The sequence below is a fragment of the Pseudophryne corroboree genome, chromosome 6, assembly GCF_028390025.1.
Source record: "Pseudophryne corroboree isolate aPseCor3 chromosome 6, aPseCor3.hap2, whole genome shotgun sequence".
Lineage (NCBI taxonomy): Eukaryota > Metazoa > Chordata > Amphibia > Anura > Myobatrachidae > Pseudophryne > Pseudophryne corroboree.
In genome coordinates, this window is record NC_086449.1 from 667,610,976 (window position 1) to 667,624,941 (window position 13,966).

Here is a 13,966-nt window from a genome sequence, read left to right on the forward strand (position 1 = left end):
TTGTCCAGTTCATGTAATCCGATGGTGTGTGCAGTCACATTCCTGAAACCATGTTTTCCTGTCGCATTTGACAAACTCTGCTGGACATGGGTGGATCAGAGAACGGTTTGTATTTTCCAAGTACAGCCACATTCGGAGAAATATGGACATTCACAGAAGTATCTTCAGACAGTGCGTGATTGGTAGAAAGTTTCAAATGTGGGAGGGTCATGTCACAGGCATATAAAAATACAGTATGCCCCAAACCGTGCGAACCTCGTGGGTTTAGTTAGAGGAGTGTGGGGAGGTTGTGTATTTGTGGAGTTGGAGAGTAGATTGGTGTTTTTTGCGAGTTCTGAGTGCTGTATTTTGTCTGAAATTTGTCTTGTCTTTAATATTGCATTGTTTATTATTAGTTTGTCTTTTTCTGTAATTATCTATTTTTTTAAGACTCTGGTCATCATGTGTCTGTGTCTGTGTGATGTGTGCTGTTTGTGTAGTTGGAGTGTGTTTGCCTTTTTTCTCTTACGTCCAAGAGGATGCTGGGGTCCACATTAGTACCATGGGGTATAGACGGGTCCACCAGGAGCCATTGGCACTTTAAGAATTTGAGAGTGTGTGCTGGCTCCTCCCTCTATGCCCATCCTACCAGACTCAGTTTAGAAAATGTGCCCAGAGGAGCCAGTCACAGCTAGGGGAGCTCTCCAGAGCTTTTCTAGTAAAAAGTTATTTTAGAGTTTTTTATTTTACAGGGAGGCTGCTGGCAACAGCCTCCCTGCAGCGTGGGACTAAGGTGGGGAGTAGTGTCTGCCCTGTGGGGTCTGAGCCACTTACTCCGCTGACAGGACACTGAGCTTCTGAGGGGATAGATCGCTCACCCCAGCAGCATGCCGCCACCCCCTTACAGAGCTGAAGATTGTGGCGAGTGAGACACCGACCCCCCTTGCAAGCGGGGGGCCGGTGTGAAGATGGTGGCAGCAGGGTAGGAGCACAGTATTAACTGCACTCCGGGATAGCTCAGCGGTACATAGTGCGACGCGTTGAGGGGCGCCCTGGGCCAATACATACACCCTACACTGGTCACATAGCCTGTCGGGGTCCCAGGATCTTAGCCACCATCAATCCTCCGGCCAGTATAATCAGATGAAGAGCGGAAAGACAGTGCCGTTTTGGGGGCGGAGCGTCTCCTCAGAGCGGACCCAGCAGTGTTCAGCGCCATTTTCCTGCCTGCACAGCGCTGATCAGGAGAAAGAAGGTCCCTCCACAGCAACTCCAGCTATCTCTCATGGTACCAGGGGGTTGTAGAAGGGGGAAAGGCAGCAATACGACTGTGTATCCTATTAAGGTGCACAGTCAGCACTGACAAGGGGTCTCCCTTTGGTTAAAAGCAGTGTGTGTGGGTTGGCTCCAATCTCTGTGTCTCTCTTGCCATTCTTGGGGGTGAAACTCCGTCTGCCCTCCCCTGTGTGTGTGGGGTGTTTTGTGGTCTCCTCTAGCTATGTCCAGGGACACTGTGTCATATGCAGCGGAGGATATGTCCTCCCAGGATGATCCTATTCCATGTAATCAGGATAGCACAGATTCCAGCAAGGGAACCTGAGTGGTTTTCCTCTATCAAATCTTGGATTTCTCAGATTTCAGATAGGGTTGCAAGTAATGAATCCGCAACCCAGGTATTACAGAACTCTATGGCAGTATGGCCCGATTCTGACACGGATACCGATTCTGATACCACAGACGGTACTGGGGATGTGTTGTGGGGGTCTGCCTCTCTTGCAAAGGGGGTGCAATTGATGATTGAGGCTATCAGGGATGTATTGAATTTTAATGATACAACACCTGAGCAAGTTGAGGAGGCTTTTTTCACTTAAAATAAGAAAGCCTCGCTAATCTTTCCTGCATCAAATTAAATGCTATATTTTAGAAAGCATTGGAAAACCCTGAGAAAAAAATCCAGGTCCCTAAAAGGGTCCAGGTGGCATTTCCTTTCCCTGAGGAGGATAGGAAAAAATGGGAAAGCCCGCCAACTGTTGACGCATCTGTGTCCAGACTCTCCAAAAAGGTGGTTTTACCTGTTCCGGGATCTACCACCTTAAAGGAGCCGGCTGATCTAAAGATTGATAATCCACTTAAATCAATGTACACCGCTTCGGGGGTCATATTATGTCCCACTATTGCTAGTGCATGGATTGCAAAAGCTATAGTAAAATGGTCAGGCACCTTACTTGAGGATTTGGATACAATGGATAAGGGTGATGTTGAATTGTTTTTGCGTAACATTCACGATTCTGCAGGTTTTATGGTAGAATTCATGAAAGACCTGAGTTCCATGGGTGCGGGAATCTCTTCCATGTCTGTTTCAGCTCGTCGGGGACTGTGGCTGCGCCAGTGGTTGGCCGATGCGGAAATCCAGGAAAAGTGTGGAGTCCCTACCCTACACAGGTCAGGCTCTCTTTGGGGAAGCTTTGGATGCATGGATATCCACGGCTACAGCGGGTAAGTCTCCGTTCCTTCCCTCAGCTGCACCTGCTCGGAAGAAATTCTTCTCTTCATCAGCATCACAGTCCTTTCAGTCTAACAACCCTAGAAAGGCCAAACCGTCCAATACCTTCTTTAGGGGAGGTCGAGCTAAATCCAAGAAACCTGCTGCGGCAGGCTCACAGGAAACGAAGCCTGCTTCCAGTACGCCGAAGTCCTCTGCATGACGGTGGACCGCGTGGCCTGGGGGTGGGGACAGTGGGAGCGAGGCTCGGAAAGTTCAGTCACGTCTGGGTATCGGCCGGCCTGGATCCCTGGGTGACAGATATTGTGTCCCAGGGATACAGGTGGGAATTTCAAAATCTCCCTCCTCACCAATTTTTCAAATCAGGCTTGCCAGTTCTGCTGGTGGACAGGACTGTCCTACAAGCAGTGGTCCAGAAGTTGGTGGAGGCACAGGTAATTGTGCCAGTACCTCCTCATTTACAAGCCACGGGTTACTATTCGAACCTTTTTCGTGGTACCAAAACCGGATGGTTCAGTCATGCCCATTCTGAACCTAAATTCACTGAACCCTTTTCTGAAGGAGTTCAAGTTCAAAATGGAGTCTCTCAGGGCGGTGATATCAGGTCTGGAAGAGAAGGAATTCCTAGTATCCCTGCATATCAAGGATGCGTACCTCCACATTCTGATTTGGCTACCGCATCAGGCTTATCTCCGTTTTGTATTACTGGACTGTCATTTCCAGTTCCAGGCCCTGCCATTCGGCCTCTCTACAGCACCAAGGGTGTTCACAAAGGTAATGGTGGAGATGATGGTTCTACTCCAAAAACAGGGGGTAAACATCATTCCATATCTGGACGATCTACTGATAAAGGCATCGTCCAAGGAGGAGTGTGTTGCAGTCCATTGTACTCACAATCCGCCTACTCAGAGTCCACGGTTGGATTCTGAACCTTCCAAAATCTCATTTGGAACCAACCCGGAGGTTGTCTTTTCTGGGGATGATCCTTGACACGGAGGTGCAGAGGGTGTTTTTTCTGCAGTAAAAGGCGTAGGTGATACAAACAAAGGTCCGGGATGTCCTGAAGCCAGCCCGGGTGTCTGTTCATCAATGCATTTGCCTTTTGGGGAAGATGGTGGCCTCTTACGAGGCTCTCTAGTACGGGGGGTTCCATGCTCAGGCCTTCCAACTGGATTTCCTGGACAAGTGGTCAGGATCTCATCTACACATGCACCAGAGAATTCGTCTGTCGCCAAAGGCCAGGATTTCACTCCTCTGGTGGCTCCAATTGCCTCACCTTCTGGAGGGCCGCAGGTTCGGGATTCGGAACTGGGTCCTTCTAACCACGGATGCGAGCCTCTGGGGCTGGGGCGCAGTCATTCAAGGGGAAACCTTCCAAGGAAGGTGGTCAAGTCTGGAAGCCAGCCTGCCCATCAACATCCTGGAACTAAGAGCCGTCTACAACGGTCTTCTTCAGGTGGTCCATCTTCTATGAAATCGGGCCATTCAAGTACAGTCGGACAATGTAACGACGGTGGCTTACATAAACCGAAAAGGGTGGAACGAAAAGCAGAGCTGCGATGTCAGAGGTGACCAGAATCATCCTCTGGGCAGAAAAACATGCGTTGGTGTTCTCTGCAATCTTCATTCCGGGAGTGGACAACTGGGAAGCAGACTTCCTCAGCAGACACGATCTCCATCCGGGGGAGAGGGGTCTCCATCCGGAGGTGTTCAAGGAAATAACAGACCTTTGGGGGTTACCCCAAATAGACATGATTGCCTCTCATCTCAACAAGAAGCTTTGATGCTATTGTTCCAGGTCAAAGGACCCACAAGCAGTAGCAGTGGACGCCCTGGTGTCTCCGTGGGTTTTCCAGTCTGTGTACGTGTTTCCACCACTCCCACTCATTCCAAGAGTTCTAAAGCTCGTAAGGAGAACAAGAGTTCAAGCGATCCTCATTGCTCCAGACTGGCCAAGGCGGGCTTGGTACGCGGACCTTCTGAATCTCTAACAGGAAGAGCCGAGGCCTCTTCCTCTTCGGGAGGACCTGCTGCGGCTACGTTTAACGGCATGGAGGTTGAATGCCTGATACTAGCTCGGAAGGGCATTCTGAAGAAGGTAATTCCTACCCTGATACAGGCTAGCAAAGGGGTAATGTCTAAACATTACCATCGTATTTGGAAGAAATATGTCTCTTGGTGTGCGTCCAAGAAGTTTCCTGCAGTGGAGTTTAAACTGGGACGTTTTCTCATCTTCCTGCAAGCAGGTGTGGATATGGGCCTAAGGTTGGGATCTGTGAAGGTCCAGATTTTGGCCCTATCCATTTTCTTCCAGAAACAATTGGCTGCCCTCCCTGAGGTTCAGACCTTTTTGAAGGGAGTTCTGGACATCCAACCTCCCTTTGTACCGCCTACGGCGCCTTGGGACCTTAACGTGGTGCTGCAGTTTCTCCAGTCGGACTGGTTTGAGCCTCTACAGGAGGTTGAGGTCAAATTTCTTACATGGAAGGCTGTCACGTTGTTGGCCTTAGCTTCTGCTAGACGTGTTTCAGAATTGGGGGCTTTGTCCTGTAAAAGCCCTTACTTGATATTCCACGAAGATAGAGCTGAGCTCCGGACACTTTAGCAGTTTCTTCCAAAGGTTGTGTCGGCATTTCATATCAACCAACCTATTGTGGTGCCAGTGGCTACTGACTCCTCAATTTCGTCAAAGTCCTTGGATGTTGTGAGGGCTTTGAGAATCTATGTGAAGAGAACTGCTCGTCACAGGAAATCGGACTCTTTGTTTGTCCTGTATGATCCCAAGAAAATTGGGTGTCCTGCTTCAAAGCAGACTATGGGGGTAATACCGAGTTGATCGCAGCAGCAAATAAGTTAGTAGTTGGGCAAAACCATGTGCACAGCAGGGAGGCAGATTTAACATGTGCACATGGTTTTGCCCAACTGCTAACAAAATTCCTGCTGCGATCAACTCAGAATTACCCCCTATATCTCACTGGATTAGGTTCACTATCCAGCATGCTTATTCTATGGCAGGATTGCCGTGTCCAAAATCTGTTAAGGCCCACTCTACACGTATGGTGGGGTCTTCCTGGGCGGCTTCCGATGGTGTCTTGGCGTTACAACTTTGCCGAGCGGCAACTTGGTCTGGGACGAACACGTTTGCTAAGTTCGATACTTTGGCCTCTGATGATCTTAAGTTCAGTCAATCAGTTCTGCAGGATCCTCCGCGCTCTCCCTCCCGTTCTGGGAGCTTTGGTCCATCCCCATGGTACTAATGTGGACCCCAGCATCCTCTAGAACGTAAGAGAATATAGGATTTTGGTTACCTACCGGTAAATCCTTTTCTCGTAGTCTGTAGAGGATGCTGGGCGCCCGCCCTGCGCTTCGTTTTCCTGCAACCGTTATCTGGTTCAGTACAACTTTGTTTAGTTTTGTACTGCAATGTTACTTGGTAAGTAATGTTTCAGCAGTTGCTGAGTTTTTCAAGCTAGTTAGCTTGATGTGCCTTGTATGTGTGAGCTGGTATGAATCTCGCCACTATCTGTGTTAAATCCTTCTCTCGAAGATGCCAGTCTCCTCGGGCACAGTTTCTAGACTGAGTCTGGTAGGAGGGGCATAGAGGGAGGAGCCAGCCCACACTCTCAAACTCTTAAAGTGCCAATGGCTTCTGGTGGACCCGTCTATACCCCATGGTACTAATGTGGACCCCAGGATCCTCTACGGACTAAGAGAAAAGGATTTTCCGGTAGGTAACCAAAATCCTATTTTTTTATTTGTTTAGTGTTTTTTGTGTTATATCGGTATCTGAGGTTAGTTGGTGGAGGAGGTGGCAGTTGAGGCACCACACTCTTCTGATGAGTAGAGTAATGATGTGCCTGTGCGCACAAGGACCAAGATGGGTCACAACAAGAAGTTCACATTTGCAGAAAATATGGCCCTGGTATGTGAGGTTATGAAGCAAGAAAAATGCATTCTGGCAGAAGGTGCTCACAGTTGTCTGTTCTGAAGGGGTGCTATGCAGGATGGATGACACCTGCAGGAAGCAGTTCTATGACATTAGGCATTGTGTCAAGGCAAAAATGGGCAAGGGGCCAAGGCGGCACAGCAGACCGGAGTTGATTTCCCTACGTAGCCACCTACCTTGAGTTTGAGGAGCATCTTCAGGTCCTGACCCCTCCAGAGGTTGCCGGAGGCATTAATGTGAGGGACTCGGATGCGCTAAGGAAGGCTGGTAAGTATGCACACACTTTCCTGTATGTAGTTTTACAAAATGTTTTTTTTTTTAAGTATTTTAAACTGCTACATTGTGTGTAGTGGATGTTAATGTCATGTTAAGTTAGTGATGTTTACTTATACAGCATGTGTGTTGTGTTCATGTTTATTTGTCCTTCATTTTTGGTTTGGTTTTATATTTTTGGGTATAGGTTTTTTGGTTTGTGCATTCAAAATATGCGGTTTTTATGGGGACTTACTGTATAAGTGTTTTGTTAGTATTGTCTAATGTAATATTTTTTTATAAAAACTCAGTGTTTTTCGAAATCTGTGGTTAAATATAACTGTGGTAATGTGCATGCCATTGTGTGTAGGATTTTCCCTTTGTGTTGTGAGTGTTGTAGTGTTTTGGCATTTTTTGTGCTGTGGTCTATGTTATTTGTGCAACCTATGTGGTAATGTTGGTATTGTAGGCTGTGTTTTTGCCTCCTTTGGTAGGGTGCAGTTATGCATCATGTGGATCTGGTTATACTGCAGTATTGATCTTGTTTTGGCTCTCCAGATATACATGTATGTCCGCAATTGTTTTTGGAACCATTTTTGCATTAAAAAGTATGGTTTGTTCAAATATTTACTATGTTCACCTATTTTCTCATAGGCTATAAACTGTAATTTGAGTAGTCAACACCTCTTTTGAAATGTTATGTATTGTGTCAATACGTATTTCAGCATGCCAAAGCACAATTTAATAAGTCCCTTACAAAAATTATCTGGGATGGATTAGCTGGGACTTGTACTTTTACAACATTTGTGTGTGATTAGAATTTTGCAAACATGCATTGTACTGTATGTGAATGTTAACTAAAACTTGGGTCTGCAGTTGGCAAAATACAGTTGTCTTGTTTGGTATGTTTGTTATAGGCAATTTTAACAAACAATAGTGCACATTGATAGTTAAACTACGGTTCTTATGTTATTAGTTTTTATTTAAAATTATATGTGATTTTCATGTTTATGCTGACATCATGTATTATATCTGCTTTTGGTCAAATTGCAAGTGTATTCAAAGTAAAATATCATATATGGTATACAACAAAGAATGGAAAATCAAACAAACAAACAAACAAACAAACAAACTGTTTTAAGCTAAATGTCATTGTTCTTTTTAATTTACAGTCCAAAAGAGGTCCACCACCACCTCTGTCTCTGCACAGCCTCTTGTTGAGGAAGAAGTAGTTGCTGGTAATTGAATTGACAAAGTGTGCTTGGTGAATGCACAAAAAATACAAAGGTGTAATTGTTAACTTGTCTTTAGGGCCTTCAGTCGACATCAGCCCATCTCGTCACCACATGTCGCTGAGGCCTCCAAGCAGAATACTCGACACCCCAGAACGCTTGTTTCCTCGTTCTCCTCATCTTGCTTGTGAGTATCATTCCTATTAAAGGGGATTAAAAAAAAATAGTCACACTCACACTTCCAGATAATGCAAGCAGTGTAGGGGGTGTATTTACTAAAATGTGGTATTTTAAAAGTGCATATGTTGGCTATAGCAAGCAATCAGATGTTAGCTATTATCTTATAGAAGGTGTAAGATAAATTTAAATTTGAATATGATTTATTTTTATGGACAACATCTCCACTTCTAAAAAACCCACACCTTCCCACATAGTCCTTGATTATTTAACACATTAAAATGACCATACTTAGGAATACATTTACTAAAGGTTTTGAAAAAAGATAAGTGGAGGTGTTGCCCATAGCAACCAAATAGATTCTATCATTGTCTGTTATGCAAAAGTGAGACGATAGACAGAATTTGTTTGTTTGCTATGTGCAACACCACCGCTTTCTAATTTAAGTAGGTTTAGTAATTGTTCCCCTTCAAACAAACACACTTTCACAGAACAAAGCAGCTAACATTACAAATTAAAACTTACACACAACTCTACTTTACTTCCAAAGGAGGACATAAAAGAGGAACCACAGCCTACAGAAGAGGGGGATCCTGAAATGCAAGAAACATTTACCCTCAATCCGACAGCAATTTCACCACCATTGCCAACACCACCAACACCACCAATTTGAGGAGTCTAGTACCCCACATGAGTCCAGAATAACCTGCAACTCAAGAGCAAGTGTTTTGGTCCACCTGGACCAATCAGCAAGCAACTAATCTTGAATGGCTCAAAAAACAGGTGGCATACATGGGAAGCCAGGCCAGTAACACACGCAAACTTAAGAAAAATGCTAGTAGGCAAAATACACAGCTGACACAACTGGTTAATACTGTGGAACTGATGCTGGACGATTACAATAGATTCCATGATAGTTTTGTTAGGCTCATGGAGGATAATAAAAAATGACATAAAAATGACCTCCATATGCTTGAGGCAAACCTCAGCACACAACAAACTATGCTTCGCTTCAATGTATGCTTGGTGAATGCACAAAAAATACACAGGTGTAATTGTTGTTAACTTGTCGAACCTGTACATTAGTAGAGTGCGCATGATGTCTGTTGAGATAGATGTATTGCCTCCCCCTAGGTGGTCTCAGCCCAATGTGTGTGCAATCACACCCATGCCTGCAATGCGAAAGAAAGCTACCCTGACTGCATCCCACTGTGATCCTGGCTAGGGAAGCACATAGAGGTGTCTATGGGGGGCTGTAAAGCCTCCAGCACCTGGTTGGACTGTGGACTGTGAGACCCGAACAACTCTGCCAGTGACCAACTGAAAGCTGCCAGTAGCCAGAAAGTGCAACATAGCCAGGAGTTTATGCAGGCCTTGGACAGTATGTGAGCTTGCTACCTCATAGTCTAGATCCAGTTTGACTAGGTCATACAGATGGAAAATATTGTTACGGTGGCAGGGTCTCAGGAATCCCACAGCACCAAAAGCCAAATGTTCAACCATCTGAGATCAGGGACCTGAATGCTGGTGGTTAGTGCCCTTTTAAAGGCATCATGATTGAGTTGGAAGTAATGCTTAAGTATACACATATGTCAAACAAGCCAGCCGCAAGGTGTTCTATTTGACAGTTCTATTTTGATTTATTTTGTTACTCTTTGTTTGCCTCTCAATAGCCTCTACTACAAAAATGGGCCTGTGTTCTGGTAGTGGCATCCAAGCTCTCCTTTAGTGAATATGCTCCTCTGCTATTCTCACAATGGCCTCTCTGTTTTCAGTGCTACATCTCACCCTCCTTCACTCACAGCTGAACACTGGTCCTCCATTTTACACCAGCTTCCAGGTAGCATTCCTGAGATTTTTTATATTGACATAAAAAGTCTGTCCGCCAGGGGTTAAAGTGGGGGAACAGGGTGAAACTGAGTTCCATCACCTGTACTGGTAGGTGGAACTAGTTCTGCCTCTGCCACAGCCCTGCACAGCAATTCCAACAGAAAAGCACGCTCCGCCACCCACGTCAATAGATGATATGAGCGGCGCTAGTGTCACCTCCCATTTCCTGGAGGCTCCATGGTCCTTCTCCACCTGCAGCCCAGTCCCTCTGATTACTCATGCATGCTGTATCTGTTGGATGGCGTTTGTCCCCTCCTCAGTTCCTAGCAGCTTTCTTTTGCGGCACAGTGTATGTGAAGTCAGGCCGTAACTGCCACTAAAGTAAAGAAGAGCCATGAGGAGGAGCAGACTCTGTACATGCTGAAGACAAGGTGAGACGGCGATGGAAGGACACAGAGGGGCAGGGAAGCTGCTGGAGGGACACGGCACGGCGCTGCTGGAGTGACAAAGGCACAGTGTATAAGGGGCACTACTGTGGGTTATATATGTAAGAGGCAATCCTATTATGGGCTTTGTGTATAAGGGTCACTACTGTGGGCATTGTGTATAAGGGGCATTAATGTGTGGCATAATGTGTATAAGGGATACTGCTGTGTAGCATAAGGTGAATAAGGCACACTTTTGAGTGAGGTAGCATGAAGAAGCGGCACTACTGTGTGTCTTAATGTAAATAAGCGGCACTATTGTATGTCATAACGTGAATAAGGGGCACTACCAGTGGTCGAAGTGGGGCTGTATACGGCGGTATGGTATACCGCCACTTCTTCCACTGACCCGGAAATGAGCCCAGAAAGTGCAGCAGGAGGCGAGGGAAGTGGCCATCCTGCTGCACATGGTGCTCCCCGTCCCTGCGCGGCGGCCGGCGGCTATGTAGAGCGCTGTATTAGCTCACAGCCGCTCACCATCCGCCCGCTGCTCCTGCTCACCAGCCGGCTGCCGGCCCCGCTCACCAGCCGGCCGCCGGCCCCGCTCACCAGCCGCCTGGCGCCAACTCACTGCTGCCAGCAACAAATAAGGTAATGTTCCCCTGCTGTCACCTCTCTCCCTGCTGTTCCTGTCGTCACTGTCACTGTCCCTGTCGTCACCCTCCCTGTCGTCATAGTCGTCACTCTCCCTGTCTTCACTGTCGTCACTCTCCCTGTCGTCACTCTCGCTCTGTCGTCACTCTCTCTCTCTGTCGTCACTCTCTCCCTGTCGTCACTCTCTCCCTGTCGCCACTCTCTCTCTCTGTCGTCACTGTCTCTCTCTGTCGTCACTGTCTCTCTCTGTCGTCACTGTTTCTCCCTGTCGTCACTCTCCCTGTCGTCACTCTCCCTGTTGTCACTGTCGTCACTCTCTCCCTGTCATCAATGTCGTCACTCTCTCCGTCGTCACTGTCATCACTCTCTCCCTGTCGTCACTCTCCCTGTCGTCACTCTCGTCACTCTGCCTGTCGTCACTCTCCCTTTGTCGTCACTCTCCCTGTCGTCACTCTCTCTCCCCCTGTCTCTCCCCCTGCCTCTCTCCCTGTCGTCACTGTCTCTCCCTGTCGTCACTGTCGTCTCTCTCTCCCTGTCGTCTCTCTCTCCCTGTCGTCACTCTCTGCCTGTCGTCACTGTCGTCTCTCTCTCTCCCCGTCTCTCTCTCTCCCCGTCTCTCTCTCTCTCTCCCCATCTCTCTCTTTGTCGTCACTCTCTCTCCCTGTCATCACTCTCGTCACTCACTGTCACTCTCACTGTCGTCACTCTCTCCCCCCCTGACGTCACTCTCCTTGTCGTCACTCTCCCTGTTGTCCCTGTCGTCACTCTCTCCCTGTCGTCACTCTCTCCCTGTCGTCACTCTCTCCCCCTGTATCTCTCCCTGTCGTCACTCTCTCCCCCTGTATCTCCCCCTGTCGTCACTCTCCCTGTCATCACTCTCTCTGCCTGTCTCTCTCCCTATCGTCACTGTCTCTCTCTCCCTGTCGTCACTGTCTCTCTCTCCCTGTCGTCACTGTCTCTCTCTCCCTGTCGTCACTCTGGCTGTCCCTGCTGTCACAATTTCAGCTCATTCAGTGTGCTACAATATGAGTTTTGGCTCATTCAGTGTGCTATAATGTGAATTTCGGCTCATTCAGTGTGCTACAATGTGAATTTCGGCTCATTCAGTGTGCTACAATGTGAATTTCGGCTCATTCAGTGTGCTACAAGGTGAATTTCGGCTCATTCAGTGTGCTATAATGTGAATTTCGGCTCATTCAGTGTGCTACAAGGTGAATTTCGGCTCATTCAGTGTGCTACAAGGTGAATTTCGGCTCATTCAGTGTGTTACAAGGTGAATTTCGGCTCATTCAGTGTGCTACAAGGTGAATTTCGGCTCATTCAGTGTGCTACAAGGTGAATTTCGGCTCATTCAGTGTGTTACAAGGGGAATTTCGGCTCATTCAGTGTGCTATAATGTGAATTTCAGCTCATTCAGTGTGCTATAATGTGAATTTCGGCTCATTCAGTGTGCTACAAGGTGAATTTCGGCTCATTCAGTGTGCTACAAGGTGAATTTCGGCTCATTCAGTGTGTTACAAGGTGAATTTCGGCTCATTCAGTGTGTTACAAGGGGAATTTCGGCTCATTCAGTGTGCTATAATGTGAATTTCAGCTCATTCAGTGTGCTATAATGTGAAGTTTGGCTCATTCAGTGTGCTACAAGGTGTATTTCGGCTCATTCAGTGTGCTACAAGGTGAATTTCGGCTCATTCAGTGTGCTATAATGTGAATTTCAGCTCATTCAGTGTGCTATAATGTGAAAGGGGCACCAGTACTAGATAGTATAAGGGGTTCTACTACATAGGACACACACCCTATTGGGTGACCACGCCCCCTTTTGGGTGGCCACACACCCTTTTCTGGAGCGCGCGCACCTTCGGCGCGCACACAATTACATCCTTGACTTTTGCATACCCCCACTTCAAAATTTCCACTTCAACCACTGGGCACTACTATATGGTGTAATATAAATAATGTGTGCTATGTGGTATAATTTGAATTGGGGGTACTATTGTGTGACCATGCTGCTTCCTTCTGAGACCACACCTATTTTTGCATCACACACTGTCCCTTTGTGAAGTATGTTAGTTAGGGTACAAATTTATAGTTTGCAGGGGGGTGAAGAAAACCCGATCACTGGCCCTGGCTCCACCTAATAGGAGGGGTAGTCTGGTTCCACTTAATGGGAGGGATGGTAGGTGGTGAAAATATGTTCCACCACCTCTCCAGAACCACTTTAAGCCCTGCTACCTGCCTTTAACCTTTCCCTATAAACCTATAGCACTTTATACAGGCTTCATCAATTTCAGCCGCTATTACAATGCTACAGTATGTGGTCATCAGTCCAGTATTCAGCTGTTGTAAGTAAAAAAAAAGTATTGTGCAAGTTGTGTGGGGATTGTTTAATAAAATAAGCAATAAACAAACAAACAAAAAATAAATAAACAATGTGTGTCATACAGATGGTGCCACGCTCATCTTGGCTTCTCTGCTGCGCCTAGGTGCACCATGGTTTATTAGCATAAGCCTTTCATCTATTGTTCTCAGCAGCAATACAATACAATACAATACAGAGAGAACAATACAGCAGGGGATTAAGTCAATACAGCAGGGGATTAAATCCGACTGCCCTGGCTCATTTAATCCTATTAAAGGCAAAGATGAAGCGGGCTCCATCTTATTTAGATTTCTTTTTACAAGTGCACTGCAGGCCCCATGGGACCCTGTTTGCCATGGTATGCCGGCAAACAGGGTCAGCATGCCTTGCCTTGGCAGCCATTTACATTTGGCATTACAGAGATAGCTGGGATCTGTAGTGCACCATTACAGAATGATTTTATGTCTAATATTTATATAATCTGTAGTAACGACACTGCCACCTCCCAAAGGGCAGGTTGCTCCAGTATATGCAGATGACGGCTCCATCACTCCTGCTGCAGCCTCTGTGGTCCACGGCATGGCCACACTGCTCTGCTGGCACAAGGGG

General features: G+C 46.8%; 1 protein-coding gene and 1 long non-coding RNA gene across 2 annotated transcripts in view; one reads left to right on the forward strand and one right to left on the reverse strand.

The window, feature by feature from the left end:
• Positions 1-13,966, forward strand: part of FGF18 (fibroblast growth factor 18) — an 816,148-nt gene that overhangs the window by 749,528 nt on the left and 52,654 nt on the right. The window lies entirely within an intron of this gene.
• The window catches only part of LOC134933206 (uncharacterized), a 33,319-nt gene continuing 27,168 nt past the window's right edge, over positions 7,816-13,966 (reverse strand). The window contains exon 2 of the long non-coding RNA XR_010179637.1: positions 7,816-8,112. This is a non-coding gene — a long non-coding RNA (uncharacterized LOC134933206). The remainder of the gene's footprint in view (positions 8,113-13,966) is intronic.